The 20,266-nt window shown below is 41.2% G+C and overlaps 1 protein-coding gene across 2 annotated transcripts in view; it reads right to left on the bottom strand.

Moving 5' to 3' along the window:
• Nucleotides 1-15,423, bottom strand: part of WWC3 (WWC family member 3) — a 94,321-nt gene extending 78,898 nt beyond the window's left edge. For both annotated transcript variants that reach the window (XM_027890257.1, XM_027890259.1), the window contains exon 1: nt 15,297-15,423. The gene's annotated coding sequence lies outside the window, so the exon portion shown is untranslated. The remainder of the gene's footprint in view (nt 1-15,296) is intronic.
• Between the last annotated feature and the right edge of the window lie 4,843 nt (nt 15,424-20,266).

The following is a 20,266-nucleotide window of genomic DNA, read 5'->3' as shown; positions in this document are numbered from 1 at the left end:
AGGGGAGAGGGGAGAAGTGAGGTAAGGCTGGATTCAGCAATCCAGTAGACACTCAGAGTCTTGACTAAAGGTATTTCTCCTGATTAAAGGCGACCCACCCATGAGAATCAGAGACAGAAATCTGGAGACATGCCAGTTCATACAATAACTGTGTTTATTTGTTTTAATAAATATTTAAGAAACATGACTTGTGGTATTTGATACAACTGAGCCCGTGGTTAAAAGGCCTCTCTCCATGACATAAGCAAATACAGCCTATCCTCTTTATTTGTCTGACTTCTTTTCGACATTCAAGGCTAATCTAGTTTTAGGTCAGGAAAGACTGCGGTCTATCATTTTAAACAAACCATTGTAGTAAAACGTGAACAGGAAATTCCTAACTACACTGTTCAAAGAACAATGATTAGAAAAACAACACAAGCTCACAAAGTACAAGGAGGGCAGTCTGGGTGGAAAATTAAAAAAAAAAAAAAAATATATATATATATAACATTAGTCAAATGCACACATACAGTCACCTTGCTCATTTTTCCTTCCCCCCACGAGTTCCCACTCCCCATCTCATCCTCCCCACTAAGGCCAGGGGTCCTTCAGACCTTGCCAAGGGAGAAACCTTTGGATCCAAAGGGGGAAGAGTGCAGTATATACAGCTCTGTCTGATACCTTGGAAATATCCGGCCTGCGGGAGTTAGCGCAGACATGCCATTCATTCCACAACATATAAATGCCCTCTTTAGAGCCTCATCCAAGCAGCAGTTTCATTTGGATTTTGAGGCACAGGTCTGCCTTGTTTTTCAATAAGCTGCGAGCTATTTTTGCCATGAAAAAAAAATCCCAACATTTTAAAAGTGTGCCTGCCTAGCATACAGCGAGTATATAAAATGAGCAAAATGTGGAGTCAAGGAAAATAACCTGTATTAGCACTTTATTCATAACACAGATTTCCCTCTCCTAAAAAACAACAAAACCCCAAACATTTAAACACCCCCAAACCCCAACAAAATTAATTTATTTTAAATTCTACCACATGTAGTATCTGTAGCAACATTCAAAAATTCTCCCAAAGTGCTGTCACAACTATTTCAAAATCATTCTTGTAAAAGTCTGGGCAACTGACCACCTTCATTATTGGGGAGGAAAAAAATGTATTCCTAATTTGAGAAAGAAATCAGAGTAAAGGGGAACTGATTCACTTTTAACATCATGTACTAACATTACGTTAAAAGTCTGTTAGTCTGTATAACATCTCAGGAATTTTTTTTTCCTTTATAGGAAAACTAAAAATATCTGGATATAGATATTAGCATTAAAATCTTCATCCACTTCAAAAATAAGCTTCTGAGCACATATATAAAAAGGCCAAAGACAGAAAAATGAACACATGATCTCAAAAGACTTGCATTTTAAAGAACGCTATTCATGGACTGGAGAGTGGGAAGAAATTTTCCACAATCAGGACACTATCTACAGTTTTGGGGTGTTCCTAGCGGAACCAGAGTTTTGGACACAGGGTTATTTATATTTTAAAGGGGACAGGAAAGCCTTTTATAAATATTCCACAGATTATAAATATTAAGAAAAGAAACTTACAATTGTGATTAAGGTAAAAAATGAACATGATTTTCTTTATCAATTCAGTTCAGAAAGAACAAGACAAACATCTTAAGAACCATGTGGGCAAACAGTCATGTATACAACTTCAAAAACTCCAGATGTTCATATACCAAAAGTAATTACCCCAAAGGAGATATTCCAGAAATTTATTACAGTATGTTTGAATGATAAAATGATGCAGCTGTATTTTAAAACAACAAAACTTTTTGAAACTTCTGAACCCCTTATATGTCAGGTGTTAGAGTTAAAAAATAATCAATATTCCCTTGAAGATATTATTTCCAGGAGAAACGGGTAATAGCCAAAAATCTTTGTACAAATCAGAAAACAGAGATAGAGAGAAAGCCTTTAACTCAAGGATCCAAAGCAAGTCCTGTCAATAGTAATGAGAGCATGTTATTGCCTTAGGGCTGTTTGGCAGATATTAGGAGACCAAACAGAGGACACATCTCACTCCTAGCAGGCAGATGTCCAGAGAACAAGATCAGCTACAACATCTGTAACCAAACAGAAGCCCTGAACAGGCATGGACAGATCTCCAAGATCATTTCCAGAAGTAATTTCCCTAACAGAGGATACTACGGCATCCTCTGGTACAAGAGAGTTCACTCTACATATGAGTCATTTGATATTTCAGTGGGAGAAGTTTGCACAAATGGAATACTTTCCACAATCACTAGAGTCTTATTTAGCCTATTTCCAGAATACTGTGACAAATTTTATGAGCAATTGGTTTTAAAAAAATATTCATATATATCTTCATCCACATGAATCACCTGCTGTTCTGCCATTTATTAAGTCATAGACACCCTACAACCTGGCTTAGCTTGAAAACAGGTTTACATCTAAGCTTAATGAAACATTCAAGTGGGTTTTTTTCGATGTCCTTCTGGGAAAAGTATGACTTTTTTTAATAGACATACAACACACTCCTAGAGGAGAAAAAGTTGGGATATCAAAATTTGTGCCAAAATTCCCACAAGCTGTTTCTGAACACTTATTAAGAATTAAGGAAGCTGGTAATTCCCTAAAACACCCTTGAATCCCTAAATACTCAGTACAAGGAGTAAGGAGGTTCTGAGTGACATTCACAGTCAAAGACAGGAAACACTACTACGCCTTTTCTTAAAAAAACCAAAAACAAACAAACAAACAAACAAAAAAACTAAAACCCACTGCAAATTTTCCACAGATCACTTCCCACAACATTTCTCAGCTCTAACCTTCCAGATGCAAAATCAGAATCTTTACTAATAGCAGTATTAAGACTATGGCTGTAAACAAATATTGTAGATTTTAAGCTGCCTAAAATTTCAGACGATTAAATGACAGAACATTCACATACTCCTTCCTACACATTTGTGTTTGGACACTTGCTCATGGACTAAAAGGGCTCTTTGCTCCAAAAGCCTTCTATTATGTTTAACCAAAGAAATTTGTAACATTTCACCAAAACTTCATAGAAGTGCATACAGAAAACTACTAAAAAAGATGACCAGGAATTTGCAAAGCAGCTTATTTTACAGTAAGAAAATAATTCCTGAAACTGGAAATACAGTCTCTTCATTGCACCATCAATCTATCAGATCCAAGAGTCAGCCTGATCATAGATATCCTGACATTTTACTTTGAAAAAGAGGCTAAAGGGAAAGATTTCTTTTTAAACCAAAAATTAAAGGGATTTCTTGGGGAAAAAAAATGTAGTTATACCCTATTAAAAAAAAGCACAACAGAACAAACAATCAACCCATACAGAACACAAAAAATACCAACCTACCACTTTAACTCTGCTTAACACAAGTATGCACTTAATTTTTTCCGTCAACAACATGATCATCTTCCTGAATAGAAGACATGAAGTAACACACTTCAAGAACAGTTATCATACTTCACACAGCAGATTAATTCCAAGGAACTTAGCTGAAACCAGCCATTCACTAAGATCAAAGAATATGCTTCTTAAATTGAGTGCATTACATGGTGTTATGAGAAACCAAGGAGTTGTTTACCTGAAGCAGTACATGAGACCCAATACGCAAAGAACTATTAAACACAAAGAGCACGAAAGCAAGAATGAATACAAGCCCAAGGATCTCTCATTCTGTCTCTGTGCTCTCCTTGACTAGGGCAAGAGGCTTAAGAAATCACTTATGTCTTGAACTGCCATATACGTTGTAGCTACTTTGTAGTAAAGCAGTAACTGGAGGGTCACCGCTTTCTGAAGTCCTGGCTATAAACAAGTACACTGAAATACTGGACAGTGCATGAAGTGCAGTTTCCATGGCTTGAGAACTATGTGAAATCAAGAAGTTTTCACAATAAATATTCCTCCTTATGACTTCTCAAAGTTCCCCTAGAGCCAATCAGAATCAAAATGCAGCTAATCCAAAAATAACTCACCATTTCTAATTAAAAAGCTTTTCCTTTCCTTTTGGAGAAAATCATTTTTTTAAAAATCTTTGTGAAACAGAGATTTAGTTAAAATGACATCTTTTGCCATACAGACAAGACAGAAGCATCAAAATCCAACTGTAATTAAGAAGTACGCTACAATTAATTTTCAAAGTATTTCTAAAAGAAAAATTCGCCATCTGAAGCATTATCAAATGAAGACACTGGAAGCTCACAGGTGTAGGGGTATTGAGGCAAGGATTGTATTTGATTACTCAACAGGAATCTCAAAGACACGCAAGAAATGAGTCCATCATTTCAAAAGGAAAGCATTTTTAACCATCCTTCTGCAAGCTGGTACTAGTAAATATTTTTCCAAACAAATAATTCTATAATTTAATTGTCCCAACTCAGCAGCTACATTGAACACTGAAGTGGAATTCAAACACCAGTGCAGAGTCTTGAGCACATGGTGCCTGTTATCACAAATCTCAGTACATCCATAACCACAAGAGCACCACTAGGATTTTCCTTGAATAAACTATGAGCTGGCAGAAGAGCAAAGATAAGACAACTCAAACCAACACAAATTACTGTACACTTTTTTTTGTCAATCAGTACACTGCATACAGTTGAAAACAAGCACACAAATACGCAATATGAATATCCACGTTCTTTAACTGAATTTTGACATATTATCTATTGCATTTCCATTTATATCCATTTCCATTTTTTTTAATTGTTATATAAAAGAGAGGTCAGTTATGTTTTCTATAGTTCATAACAGATGATCATCAGGTTAACTTGCATTAACCATCAATTATAATGTTAGAGACCACTTAGATACTACTAAAATTGGCCTATGATTCAAAAACCATGATAGTCATAAAATCAATTTTTCTTGGGTTTTGTGGTTAACTTATTCTAAAGTTTGGAGTTCAGGGATTTTTACCTATGCCTTTTCATATCTTTAATACTGTGAGTCTTAGTCTTATCCAAAAGATGTAATCTGGGGGAAGAAGAAAACACACAAGGGTTTAAACAGTAATTTCCAAACACATGCACTTCTTTTTCCATCTACTAATTATCCCTACATTGCCAAAAAAGAAAAAAAAATGTAGTTTACTTTTTATTCTGTAATTCTCTTTTAAGCACTCATGGAAGTGCTGTTCAAGTCAAGTAACTCTGGACTGTATCCACCTTTGAGAAGTGTGTCACAATTTGTTTATGCTATAGAATTAGATAATTATGCAGTACTTCAGCTGCCTTCCCAAACATGGATAGACCACTCTTTCTAAGAAAGCATTGTGCATTAAGTTTTTTTTTAAAGTCTTATTTTTAGCTGTTTAAACTGCAATCCAAAGTGTTAAATAAATCTATTTTGAAATATTTTTTCAAATTTTTTTTCAATATGCTTTGGTATCAAAGCATTTTCAACTTTGATACCAAATTTTGCATTTTGCCAAAAAGAATCGTAAGCACTCTGTGTGCGAAAGAGCTTAACCCTAAGTACAATATAAATCAAAATAGTTTCAACAGGATTCTCTATAGATATTTAATCGTGAAAAAAACTTTTTCAGAGCTCTATGAAAAGACAGCCTTTGATTGTCTGTTTTGGTTCAAGGGTGTTGATATCACTGTACTTTATTTTTGTCCCATTGCCAATTAAATATACTGAAATAAAAAAGCCATTGGAAACAAAAATAAAAAACCTAGCTGCTTTAGGTTTTGATATTTACTAATTCAGCCCTTGATGGCAATCAGCTCCTTGGGCCAAAGAGCTAACAGCACAGCACAGCACAGAACTGCCTCCATCCTGCAAACCACGGAGAGACCACCAAGCTCATCAATGGATGCAAGAGCCTTTCCTACTCCAGCCAACACCCAAAAGAAGGCTGAGAAACAAACTGAGAAATATCCCAGCTTATTGGGTCATGCAACATATATCTAGAGCAAGCCTTGCCAGGAGGGTGGCTGTATTAAATGACTGACTCAAACCATTCAATGGGCCATTAAAAGTGGCAGATCATGTCTTGCACATTCTCACTGTATTCAGTCCAAATTAATTTTTCTATCTGGAAAAGACTCAAGAAAAGATCAAGACCCTTGTAGCATGGCACAGCAAAGCCTATACCCCCATTATCTTGCTATTAATGACTAGTTAAGAACTGATTTATATCCACAAAATAGGCTTGGGGTCGGTGACGAGGCAAAATACTACATTGGAGTCCCCGCTCCTCTCCATAAGCAGAGAGACAAAAAACTTGTTCATCAAATTCAAATATTACGACCTTCTCCTTTGTGACCTGGCAATTTCCACTTGAACCCACTCAGCTCCCTTAAAAAACTCCCCAGATGCACTGTAGTGATCTTTTAATGAGTTCTAGCTCCAAACACTGGTGACAAAAACACCTTTCAAGTCACTCCAATACCTGTTCAGTGGTTTTTGTTATTACCTTGACATGCCTTTTCATGCTCCACCCTTCTCCAGTCACACCCTACTCCTCTACACCCAATTGAGATCTTCCTTAGAGGTGTTCCACTACCAAGATCCTCCCCACATCTAGCTGACCTTACACTCACTTCCCTCTCACACACACCCCAAGTTACCATATTGCCGATATCTTCCCCAGACACCCAACTGCTCCTAGATCTAATTCCCTCACATACCAACTTTGCTCCCTGCCAGCAAAGGCAGGACTCACCACTGACTTCACCAAATCTTTCATGAATGTTTCCAAGTTGGTAATGATACCACAGGCTCAGTCCCCAAATCAGTTCTGCTGCTTGTTGCTCTCTCACCTCTTATTAGCCACTTCAGTGCTGCTACTCTACTGAAAAAATGACTCTGACACCTATTTTTCTTCTGCTGACTTTAAGCATCCATCTTACACCTGAAAAGTGAATCTTCCTTTTTAAACACAACTTGAAGTTTATTTAGTAATGTGTTGTTTTACTGTGGGAGTATTTTAAAAATCAGTAGTCAAGACTGCCATTCACAAAGCGGATTTACTCAAAGGTTTTAAACTGACTCATCACTTTTGCCTAATCCAATTCCTTACTGAATCAAACTTAATTGACATAAACCACCCAAATACCCATCTGCCCTGAAGGTTAAGTCAGCTTAGGGAACTAAACCAGATGAAACCTTCAAAAAAAAAAAAAAAAAAAAAAAAAAAGATACAAATTCAATACTGCATAGGGTTGGGGAATGTCCTAATTTTTCTAACTGTAGGGTCAGATAAGCAGTGGTACCAGTGCAAGAGGGGTGAGACCATGTGGCTGGTGGGGAGGACACTGCTGGTTTTGGCAGTAGTGAACTATTAGCTCAGGAGTGCTGTATTGCCAAACCTTGCTGAGCGTGCTTGCTGCCCTGCCACAGCAGGCAGGGAGAGAGGTAGGAAAAGTACCTAGCACATGTTTTCTTTAGCTTGCTTCTTTCAACCAGAAACAAGCTGAAGATTACTTAAAAGCTGCAATACTGTCTGGCTTTGCTGGTGAATGTGAACTGTCACATCTGCAGTAGATAAGATACTCAGGAAGTTCTATTTTTAACTGTAGGCAGAAAAAGTATTAATTTTACTTTGTTTCAACAAAATATCAACTAAATACTTCTGTTTGGCCTCACATACAACTTTACAAAGCTCTACCTTCCAGCAAACAACACAAAATTATAAACCAACATTACATTTAACAGGCACCTCTGAGAAGCTTGTTAACAGGACTTTGCCACAGATAAATTTCTAATTTTTTTATTGCCTACAAGTCATTTGTTCTTATGTTTATACAGTGTTGTCACTATATTTACATTTGCTAAAAACATGAAACTTATCTCTCAAACTAAACTTATCACCAGAATCCAAGCCTAAATAGGATTTTTTTCTCCAGATAACAGAACTTAAATCCCAGCCCTAGCCTTGTGACATTTCAAATCTTGCATTCTCACATGTACACACTATAGATCCTGAAAAGCAGACATTTCCCTCCCCATACCCTTTAGAAGACATGCTAATGCAAATACCCAGTTTTAACAATGCCTGGTGCTGTTTAATGACAATAAATATCAAGGACTGACAAGATCTAGCAGATCACAGTTTCTCATTTTACAAGATCCAGTGCATATGTGAGAGCCAATACCATGTCACAGAACCCTTCAAGAAACCCTTCTTAACATGTGCCGCTGTGCCGCTGTAACACACAGACGTCACAAGTGCTAAGTTAGTCCTTTCTAGCATGCACACAAATACAATAGGGCAGGTGTCTTCATTCTGTATCTAATTGCTGCAAACCATTCCATTAAGAGGTAAAAACTACATGCACACACACAAACAAAAAACCCTTCACCTTTAACAAAATGTTAAGCTTCTTAGCAGTGTTTTTTTTGTCAGTGAGGTTTCAGTGGCTCAATAGATTTTTCGATGCTTTAGCACACATGCATTAGGTCTTGCAGTTTTATGCTTCCTAGGCCAGATTTTCAAAGGATATGTATTTTAACTAGTAAAAACCAATTAAACAAACCATAAATCACTATTATTGTACTATAAGGAAAACCTTTCACCCTTAGGAAGAAACAGTGGATGCCTCCCACCTCTACTTTCCAAGACACTGAGAAACTATTAAAAACATTTATAATACCCAATGACTGGAAGTGTAGCACTCATTTATAACAATGCTGAATTACAAGAAAACACAAACGCTCACTTCATACAGGCATTGTTTTTTCCCAAGAAACATAAATCTAAAAATAAATTAAAAGGTGGGGGGTTTTTTTAACATTTAAATCAGAGAGGTGAGATCAAGGGGGAAGGGGAGGAGAAAGTAGTAATTTAGAAGTATTTACTAATAAATCAGCTAATAAAACACTCAGCTTGAAAATCATACCTAATACCAACTAACATTAACTCTACCACACTTGCATCTTCATTCATTTTTAATCATAAACATTTTCATGGGGTTCACTCACAATATAAAGTTGAATATCTGTCTGAAGACCTACTGGACAGGATGAAAAAAAAATGAATGTATCTCCCTCATGAAAGGCAGAGAAGTAGATTTATCATGGCATATATGTATATGAAGCTTTCAAAACAAAATGTCAGCTACAGCATGCCTTTAAAAATATTACTAAATTATTCTGAACAAGAACTGAAGCACAAATATGTGCAGATTGCCCAGAGAGGCTCGGGGTACCACAGCCCTTTCCCAACACCATATGCTGCAGCATGTATTCCCAGTCACATGCCAGGAGAGCAGTCGCACAGCTGCACAGCTTTCCCATCCACGCTGTGGCTGCATCCAGGCTTGGCATTTGCACAGAAAATTCAAAACATCTGGTTCTCAAGTATTACTTTATATGCAATGCTTTTAATATAAATTCTATCAAGTCCACTGTACTTACTGCTAACTTGAGGTAATGAAGTGGTACAGCTGCAGTGACCCAAATGCCTCAAGTGATGAGGATAAATAGGATTCCTTCCTGGGTGCATCAAGAGAAACAACCAAACAGAGCAGCTCTCCACTTTCTAATTGGCTGCTCTGCCAATCCTTATAAGATATACTTAGCTATATATATATACTATATACAGGTCAAATGATATATCATGCAATGGAGGCATTAAAAAATGATGATCACAAACAACGGGACTCCAAGTGATAGCTCACTTAAGTTGGGGGAAAAACTGAATTAGCTAATTTCATCTAGAAAGCTAAAGGAGTAGAAAAACTACTCTGACATTTAATATCTCGTACTATTAAAGCTATATTATATTTCTGGTTTCAACTTCTGACTATCAGATACTATTATAAACCTACTAAAGGAAAAGAGTTCTGAAGACTCTGGTTCCATCTCTTTTTTATGAACAGTACTCAAAACTTAAACACCTCTTCAACTGAATAAATCCAGCTCTTTTGCTCTCATGGGAGAGCGTATTTTTCAGATCTATACTCATTCAGCAATTTTTTTTTCCTTTTGCAAGCTTCTTCATCTCTTGCGAGCCTGGTACTAACAGCCTAGAAAGCCAATTTGTAAAATCACAACCAAATTAGTATTTCAACAGTTCTACTCCTCTTTAAACATTTTCAAAGCAACACCTCCAAAAGTACATCTCTGTACCCTGTAGATTACATTTTATGTTTTACACCAACAACCTGCAGCATAGTCAAATACAGCATGTGATTTAAATCTATCTAGTCATCATAACATTTTCAAAGGGAAGAAATAATGATCAACAGTTGCTTTGTTTTCTTCCCATTCCACAAATGTCACTAGCTCAAAACAAAACTATGAGTTGACAAAGTTGATAATCAAAATACAACAAACAGAAAGTAGACAAAAAACATCTGAAAGCATATACAAACTTTAGGAAAACTTTCAAAAATGACAGTAGTGCTTACTACACTGTTGCCTTCATCTTTCTGATACTTTGGAATAGAAGTATTTGAATTCTAATAATGAATGTCACTAATTTCAACTCTCAGTGTGGGGGCTAAAGGTAAGCCCAGAAAAATGCTATTTGTGAAAAATATTAATGCTGCTTCTGATTGTCTTTGGACTGCTGAGTACTGTGAACTGGACAGATACATTCCAATCCTCCAGGAGATATTCTCTTGCCTTGACAAAGAGGCCACTGACTTTCTAACCTTATCCCATGGTGGCACATCAAAAGATCCTTTCCCTCACTAGAGAGAGGCCCATCTTTCGATTTGGGAAAAAAAATCCAGAAGCAATTCTCATCACTTCACAGTACTACCATCTGCCCTCAGAACTGTTCCTCTCCATGTATCAAATAAGGCAAGAAAATATATGAGAATATAGTCTGTCCCTAAAAATACTCTCTTAATACAAAACAAGTAGTAGTTAAGTGACTAGGTGTGGAATTTTCTAGATTTCAATATCTGACATGAATATGCTCTTTACTCAAGCTTCTAACTTGCAATTTCTTATTCCTTTATAAAGCCAGAGTGGGGAAAGAGAAATCATATTATGCAGCATCACACCTTGTGTGCATTTGAACACCTTGCTTTGCCACTTGCCATAAAAGAGCAAACAACAATAGTAACAGACTGTCTTTGTCTTACTCAACAGGAAAAGTTGCAAATTGGGTAACACAGATATTTGCTAAAATCAAATAAATTATGAGAATAAGGAGTCTGAAATAGTCCAGCAAAAAGCAGCTGGCACTTCTAGACTGTTCTGCCCATTACTTATTTGGCACTTCTACTCTGCACCCCTAATAACAGAAAGTAATAGAAAGTCAAGTGACTTTCCCAAGCTGATTCCTTGTTTCAAGTCCATTAGCCTTTCCTGCTTATTTCCAATCTCTACCATTACGACTTTTCAACAATTTCCTTGTCCAGCACATCTTATACTTCTTGACTCCCATCCTCATATCTCACATACAGTTCTTATATTTTATTTTCCAACCATCTTCCCTTCTACACCTAGACTTCTTCATATGCTGCCCCTTATGCATATTTTTTCACTCTGAAGATTCCTCAACCAAACTCAGTGTTCCTTCTTTTCCCTCGGGGTTCCCTGTACAGCCAAGAGCTGACACCTTCACACCCTGAACCTTCACCAGACCGGTTCCTCCTTACCTGTTTTTCCCTGCCCTACTGGTTTGCAGTCCAGTTCACCTACTTTTTTCTTCCCAGGCTTCAGGTGCCATCCTCCTTCTCCCTACCCCCAGCTCCTGATTGCTTTCAAAACCTACCATAATTTCTCCCCTTCTTCTGTCAAATTCCAGGGCCAATCCCATTTGATCCCATACTCCTTGTTCCAACCCACTGTTCAACAAGGCCAAGCTTTTTTCCTGTGCTCAAATTATGCAGCTTCTAGGCCTCAGAATTAAGATGCTAATGAGGACACAGGACAGAAAAGCTCCCGGACTTCAATTACCATACCAGAAGTCCAGCTTGCAGGAAGTTTCTGCAAACCCATCTGCTAAAACCTAGGTCTTTACCCAGCCCATACTGATCTTTTAATTGCTTACAAACTGGTCCAAATAGATGATTTCTCTATGCAAAAACACTTCCACACCTTAGAAGTTTAAAATCCTCACTCCAAAACATGATTTAAATCTTTAAACAAACAAGACAACTCACATTAAGAAGTTGAAGGAAACACTCCCTCTCCCCTAGACTTGTTCCAGAAAAACAACACTGTATTTTAGCTGAAGTTTCCCCACAGAGCAAATCTAGCAAGACTCACCAGCTTGAAAAGCTTCTGCCACACTCCAAGAATTTTGGCTGAGTTCTAATCAACTTGAAAAGAGTCTTGTACCAAACAGCAAGAGTAATAAGATCCCTGGTGCCACAAGATCATCAGTATCAACCACAAACAGAGTCAGTCCTTTGTAAGATCATTTACAATCTCCAGTTATTGACCAGAATCTCAATGTAGCAAGTACTGTGCAAACGCAAGATAAAAAGGCAGTTCGCTGCCTTAAAGAACTTACAATCTATTAAGATAAAAGACAGCTACTACCACGAGATGAAAACGTGCACTGAAGAGCTCCATTCCAAGACCTACAGGATCTGCAAGACAACTGTCCCCAATCTATTCATTACACACAATACACACAGAGCAAGACAGTATCTTCCCGAACCTAACCAGTGATTTGATACTGAAGATCCTTCTCAAATCTGCTCATTTTATCACTCTTCTACCTCTTTTTTCTTACAGAATACCATAAGGTACTCATTTCTGAGTCCTTTATCCCTTACTTCTTATAATTTTGATTGGCCTCCCTTGCCCTCATCATCTTCTCTTTCCCTAACTCCTAAATCCTTTATCCAGTGCATTTCTCACCTCAACTTCTCCAATTAGCATTTCTTTGTCTTCTTGGCTTCAATGGGAAAACACTGGGGGAGTGGGGGAAAGAAGGGATTTTTGTTTTGTTTTGTGGGGGGATTTTAATCAAATAATTTCGTCAAATCAAATTCACTAGCCAAACTACACAAAAGGCTGCGAAATCTCAGGAGGAATGCTGAAAAGAAAAACAGACTACTGAGTGCCAGCTACACAGAAAGAGGAGCCTGTGGGGATGCTTAGAGACTACTGCCCATAGGAAAGCTTGGAGGTGCTGATCCTCAGAGCCTTTGATCAAGTGCAGCAGGGCCCGAGGTCTTACTTAGTCCAGTTCCTCCTGGACAGAAACAAAACCACTTGAACACAGAAATGGGGGGCTGAACTCTGTCACTCCATGCCAAACTCATAAAGCTGAGGTACATACGCTGCAAGCAGGTTATTTTGCCCTCCACCTAAACCACTTTTTACCAAAATACAGCTTCGGTACCATTTCACTGCTACTCTTACCTTTCTTTCACAAACTTTGGCAGCAAACAACTAAACCTGATCCTTTGCTACTTTGCTGCTGCCCACGGGAATCTGAATAGCTGCAATGAAACCCAAAAAGACCAGTCACCTTCCACTATGCAGAACCCAGGCATCTCACTAAAATAACAAAAGTAGCCTATTCCCAACCAGAGATCAACTCTGCAGGCACAGAACTAGCTCCTGCTACTTGAATTCTGTACAAACTACTGATAACACGCTCATGAAACCATCATGTCTTTTCTATCAGCCCCAACGTAAATGTCTCTCAGTTTGCTCTTAACCAATGTGAAAAATAATTCTACGATTAAACCTTGGTGTGAAATATTTAGACAAAGTTCCAAGCAACATAAGGCATTTCAATTATTTCTTCAAAACATGGAGTCATTATTTTAGCAACACTATATAAGTTGAACAGTGACTCAATTTTAACACTGTAGTAAATGGCTAAATCTCTTCTGTTATTGTTTGTACGGAAGATATTCTACGAGACAAAACTTCATACTCTGAAATTTAATGGAAAGGACGACATGCAGAGAAACAACAGACACATCGTGGTGTCATCAGTTACCTTTACAACGCACTATTAAGTGCTAACAACTATTAAGCTAACAACGTATGTATGCATTTTAATGTAGAAAAATTTGCTATCTAAAGCAAACAAAAAGAATTTAATACCTCAGCAAAAGAATATGTGCATGCATAAGTACGTCCAAATAACGAGACAAAAGATCTTGATCCGGTAGGTAAATATTTAGGCCATTTAAACAGTTATGTATCGTCGTGCAAGACTACAGGAATCTCTCAAATTACTACAGTCTTTAACCCAGACTGTGCTTAAATGTTTCTGTGGCCTGCTTAACATTCCAGGCATACTTCTGGCAAGGTAGCTCTGGCTGAGGTTCAAACTGTCCTTGTCCAACTTTCACTTACTATAAAAACATTGTTTAATATAGAAAAGTATACACAGAGACATATGTTTCTTATTTCGCAGACACCTAGAATACTGACACTTGTGTTCAACAACTCCGCGTGGAAATTTTTAGGTGAACGCTTTAAAGCGAGGTCGCTTTCACCGGGCAGCACCCGCAAAAGGGAGCCCACGTTTCCACCAGATTTCAGCTGCGACGCTTAAATACTGCTTATAACGCAGTTCTGCTAAAAGCCGTAAGACCTGCCCATATTTATTTACCCTAAACGAGAAGAAAAGGCCTAACTCGGTGTCCCCAGCACCGCCGGGCCGTGCAGACGCTGCCCCGAACACCACGCAGCAGCAGATTTTTGCTGCTAATTTGCAGCAGACCGCGTATTTGTCAAATTAACTGCAGGAATTTCCCGGTTTGCTTACCTCCACGCAGCGTTATCTTTTATGAGGAGGTAATCTACCAAATTACTCCAGCATGCCTCCAGCCTGCTGCTGCCAATTAGTTCAGCCCGGCTAATAAATCAGGATGGCCAAGCCGCTCGGTTACAGCGGGGCTGCTCCGGTATGCGGCGAGTACAAACACGGGCGGTGTCACCGCTCCTGCCTCCCCATCTCCCCCTGCACTGAGACCATGCTTGGCCAGAGCACCCATTGCGGGGCGGGAAGCCTCAGGGTTTTTTTGTTTGTTTGCTGCTTTTTTGTTTGTTGTTTTGTTTTTTTTTTTCCCCTACATCTAATTTAACATTAAGGCGGCTGGCGGCAAACCCATCAGCGGCAGGGGTAGGGGCTCTCCCCCTCAGGTCCCCCCACGATGGGCCGGGGAGGAGCAGTGTGGCAGAGCCCCCACCCCGGGCCGCCGTCCCGCTGCGGGGCGAAGCCTCGAAGCGCCCCGCCGGCAGCAGCACCGGCGGCCCCACCGCCCACACCCTCCCGGCGGACGGGGGAAGGAAAATGTCGCCGACGGGCCCGGCCCCGGCGCCCAGCGAGGTGAACCGGGCTCGATCCCTCCTTCCCCCGGGATCTCCCTCGTACCTGTCCCGGGGATCGATCCACGAGGTCTGCCGGGTGTTGTGGTCGATGTAGAAGACTCGCCCGTCGAAGTCCCTCGCCTCCTCCCAGCCGGCGGGCAGCGGCAGCTCCGAGCTCTCCCGGCCGCGCTGCCCGCCCGCCGCCGGCCCGCCGCCCTGTCCCGCCGCCTGCTGCTGCCGCCGCCGCCGCCCGCCGCTCAGCCACGGCATGGCCGCTCCGCCGCCGGGCCGCCGCCGCCCCGCTCCGGCCGAAACCCGCTCCCCGCCCGCCGCCGGGGCAGCTCCAGTCCCGCCCGGGCCGCGGCCGGCCGCCGCCTCCTCCTCCTCTTCCTCCTCCAGCACTAACAGGCGGCCCCGCAGGGAGCGGGACTCGGGCGGCTCCGGCTGCGCCGCGCCGAGCTCATCCTCCCCCGCGCCAGCCCCGCTCCAAGCCGGGACCAGCCCCGCCGCGCTTCCTAACCCCGCCCGGGACCTGCCCCGCGCCGCCGCGGCTCCCAGCCCCCGATCCCGGCCCGAGCGCCCCCGCCCCGCCGCTCAGCAGCGCCCCGCCGCCGCCTCCCGCCCGGCGCCTGCCCCGGCCATCTTCCCTCCCTCCGCCCCGCCCGGCCGTTCCCACGCCGGGGCCGCGGAGCCCTCCCGCCCCGGCCCGCTCTGCGGGGCACGGGGGAAGCAGCGGGGCTGAGCCGGGGCGGCGCCCCGCGGAAGCCGGGCCCGGACCCAGGCACGTCGGCGCTGGGAGAGGGCGGCAGCCTTCCGCCCGGGCCGGGGGAAGGAGGCTGAGGCCCCGTCGGGGCCCGTCCTGCCCTGCCTCGGGGCCTGTGCCTCTGCCACGGCCCCGTGGGGGGATGAAGGAAAAGGGGAGCCATCCTTGCCCCTCGCTGGGTCGTGCATCCCCCAGTGCCCGCCCGAAAAGCCTCGGAGGTGCTGAGCAATCTGGATGTGCACAGGGACACGGGGAAGGGACGGGGGTCTGCTGCAGAGCCTTAAAAGATGATGGAGGAGAGGTGCTGGAGACCCCACGAATCACCGAAGTCATGCTGTATCCATGCTCGGATGAAGGAGAGTGGAAAATTGTACATCTGGCTTGCTTGACATCTCAGCCTGGTCCCTTAACCCCATGCTGTAGAGCAGAAAGCAGCTGTGTCTGATTTGACCTGAGCCTGCTAGAGACAGCAGAGCAGAGTTCCAGCTACCATTTAGAACTAAATTCCCCAAAACTTAATTAAAACAGGGTTAAAAGTTGGCCTGTGGTATTCCATGCCTTTGCAGGATGCTGCCTTCAGCTAAACCTTTGAAAATCTGGACATAAAGAGTTAAGATACTGCAGGATAAACTTCTGAAAACTAGGAAAGGAGCTAACAATATATTCTCAAACAATCTTAACTCAGCCCCCTGAAATTGGCAATACCCTGCCAGGGATTATATTGCAATTCCAATTATGTTCCACTTGCATTCACCGTTTTAAGTTACATCTCTATGAACATTAATTGCTGCAGCGTGGTTATAAGCACAGGAAATTAGAGGACTTTTGCTCCTGACTTTTTGGGCTTTTCTCTGCCACCCCATCCCCCACAAACCAGTGGTTATCCAAGAGCAGTGCAGGAGAGAAGCAGTATAGATAATAGAGCAGATCTGACTTTCTGCCTATGTTTTGTAGGTTATTTCAATGGTAGTAAACTGTAGTCTTCTTACCAGGGCTACTTGCAGCGGTGAGAGGTGATATGAGAGTAATAGGTGGGTTTAGTGATGAAAGCAAAGTGGTGTAGGAAGCTCTGAGGACAAAGGTGTAGTAGATTAAAAATGTTGTAAAGGTGTAAAATTTAGCAAATGTGAGGTTGTAGATCTCATCATCAAAAGCATATCAGCTTATGTTTAGATCAGCTCCTCTCAACAGAGAGTTTACTTCAGCAAACACCACAGGCTGTTTCATGTGATCCCAAGAGTTCAGCACTATCTGTAGGAGCAAGGTGCTGCTTGTGTGCTACATATGATTTTAAGGAGTATTTCAAAGAGGGCAAAGTTAAGGCACAGTACAAACGCTATTTGTTGGTGGTTGCAGTTTCTATTATTTTCAAGTATATCTCCCAGATTTTCAGAGGTTTTGTTTAGCAAACATAGGTATTCTCAAATGGCCCATGTCTATATTAACATTTTGGGAAATTGGATATTTTGTTTCAGAAATTACCTTCCCTAAGTTACCTTAGCACAATGGAAGTACAGATCAGCACCATGCCAAGACACTAGGCTAGTTCATAATACCTTGAAGCAGTAGAGCCAGGATGCTATAATAATCCACCAAATCTAATTAACCCTGCTAAGGATATGTACAGCACTGCCCTCCGACATGGGCTAGTTCTTCCTCATCAGTCTCTGGAGTCCCAAAAGATGATCAAGCTTCAGTGAAGAACCTGTAAACAGAGGTTGCTGAAACGGTGTGGGACTGACCATGGAGGCAGCAAAAAGGGGGCAGGGAGCTCAAGACAGCAGTGAGCAAGAGGGGAAATGGCAAGATTGAGTGTGGAACATTTCATTCAGCTAATAGCCCTTCAACTAAATTCTTGTCTTAACTTTGGCAAATTGCTCCAAGTTAGAGCCAGAAAAGGACTTGGCTGGGTTGCAGTTTCTCAGGGAGAATTATGATGCACATGTTCCATGTAAAACATGAGCTGTATGTCCAGTGTGTCCTGGATTTCATGGATTCATTATGAAAGCAGTTGAAGATGCATATGCTACTATGTAAAGGAGAGGTACAAGATTTTCAGGTGCATTGTAGCTGCTTCTGCAAGTGGCAGGTTGCCTCTTCCTAAATCTTGAACAAGATTCTGCCTGGACAAAGTTTGTAGGCTAAATGTGAGAACATGTGCTAAAAAAACTTAGATTTAAAATGTTCCTAGACTTCAGATCTAACTTTTAAGCTGTCTGTATCTAGAAAAATCATTAGCTTCAGTTAGGAGCTGAAGCTTCTTAAATGCACATGAATAAAGGTGTTGAAAAACCTGCTTCCAAGAGTCCAGCCAATATAGCTGCCTACAGGAACCAGTAGGAAATGATAGGGCTAGCACTTGCCTCACAAGAATAGAAACTCCCTCTGTCTGCAGTGCATTCATGCCGAGATGCCAGGCAGGAACTCTCAATTATTCTCCAGGCCAGAACAGTACCCTTCCTCGGATGTTACCTCATCCTTCTGCCCATTCCTTGTGAGGAAATGAACAAAGCATTCGGGAGCCAGGGGTTATTTCTGAGTAACATTAAAAGGCAAGAAGAGAAGAACCTGAAAAGGTCACTGTAGTTTTCATGCCAAAGTACTAATTTGTAATGCATTTTGTGCCATCCTTACCCTGCAATGAAACCCTCCCAGGCCTGTATTGCAGCTCACTCCCTTTCATTTTCCTTCCTCTTCAATGTCTGTCATACTTCATAAAGTGTGACAGGGTAAAAGAAAAAAAAAGGGACAGAGAACCTGGTGCACCACAGCATATCTCTTGTTTGGGTTACGGAAAGAAACCACTCTGCCAAACAAAGAGATCCTGCATAGTATGGAACAGGTAATAACACAGAAGATCTTGACTTAAAATAGATAAAGGTCTATTTTAATATTCAATGCTTGCAGTGTATATTATAATCAAGCTGCACAAATGGCAATAAATCACATTATATGTAAAGCTATATCTACAAAGGTTTACGTCTGTCCCTTGTCTCATCTATATCTTCTCCAGATATACATAATACACATTTCAATGCTCACATATTTCACACACCTTCATTCCACACCTGTTTTCCTTTCCTTCCACTCTTTTCCACCCACAAACATTGCTCACACATTCACTCATTCCTCAGGCACACCTATGCCCATTAACTCAAAATTAAATAAGCAGCTGTTCTTCATGTGCCCTCCCTTGCCATCTTCAGTGTTTATAATCACAGGTTCTACACATCTTCTCTGTTAAACATGCTCTTATATCGAGGTTCATAATTGATATCACATTTTCCATAGAAAATGTAGATAACATTTCCCACTGTAAGTTGTAGATAACAAGTTCCAACTTTTCTGCTGTCCACAGGAAAAGCCCTTAATTCTGCATAAAAATCCCAACCTCATTTTGGCACTCCACTTCTTTCTTACAATTGCTGGAAAATGGCAGCCAGTCAGAACTGATGTCTCATTGTGTATAGTAACTCCATCCCCATCTTCTGATTGTGAGCTCTTATTTGCAATTTAGCTCCCATGTCCAAGATCTTCCAACCTGTGAGGGACCTTTATACTGTTTTGATACCTAAGTAAAAATTTTCACTTCTCTGAGATCATAGATGTCTTCTGGAACAGCAGAGCAAAGGCTCCTTCATCATCATTGTCCCAGTAGCTACCTATTACACTCATCCTGCAATTTGGGGCTTCTGCTTTTCCCATATCCAACAGAATAAAATCATGAGAGACTGGGACATAATTTCGTATTAGCTCTGTCCCTTTGTATCTTTTCTGTTCATTACACATACACGTGTATGTAAAAATATAAATATAAATGCAAAGATAAATTAGAGATAAGAGGACATAGAGATAAGTACACACCTACACATGTACACATATACACAGAAAAATAAATTGTAGGGACCGTCTCTCCAAACCAAATAAATATGCACATTGCATATGACAATCTAGCAGCTGTTTGAATGGCTTCACCGCTGAGAAATCTGGCTCAGGGGGAACCTCCCCTTGGGCTGCCATACAGAGATTTAAGCATCCCCCAGCGTGGTGGAAACCTTACTGGTGGCCCCGCTTTTGCAGCCTCAAGCTGTTGTGGCATCTGAGTTCCTTCAGAGGGCAGCTGGGCAAAGCAGAGATCTGATACCTGGGTACATAGAACCAGGTGGGACACTGTCCCTTCCATAAGGATAGAGATGAAGACAGTAGGGGAACTGGGCAAGCACCAACCCCCATGGATTACGTAGAGGTTCAGGGATGGTGACAGATGTTGT

The sequence above is a fragment of the Empidonax traillii genome, unplaced genomic scaffold, assembly GCF_003031625.1.
Source record: "Empidonax traillii isolate 1590-97213 ecotype Southwest subspecies unplaced genomic scaffold, ASM303162v1 scaffold282:size975252, whole genome shotgun sequence".
NCBI classification, from domain to species: Eukaryota; Metazoa; Chordata; class Aves; order Passeriformes; family Tyrannidae; genus Empidonax; species Empidonax traillii.
This window is presented reverse-complemented; position numbering and strand designations above follow the sequence as displayed.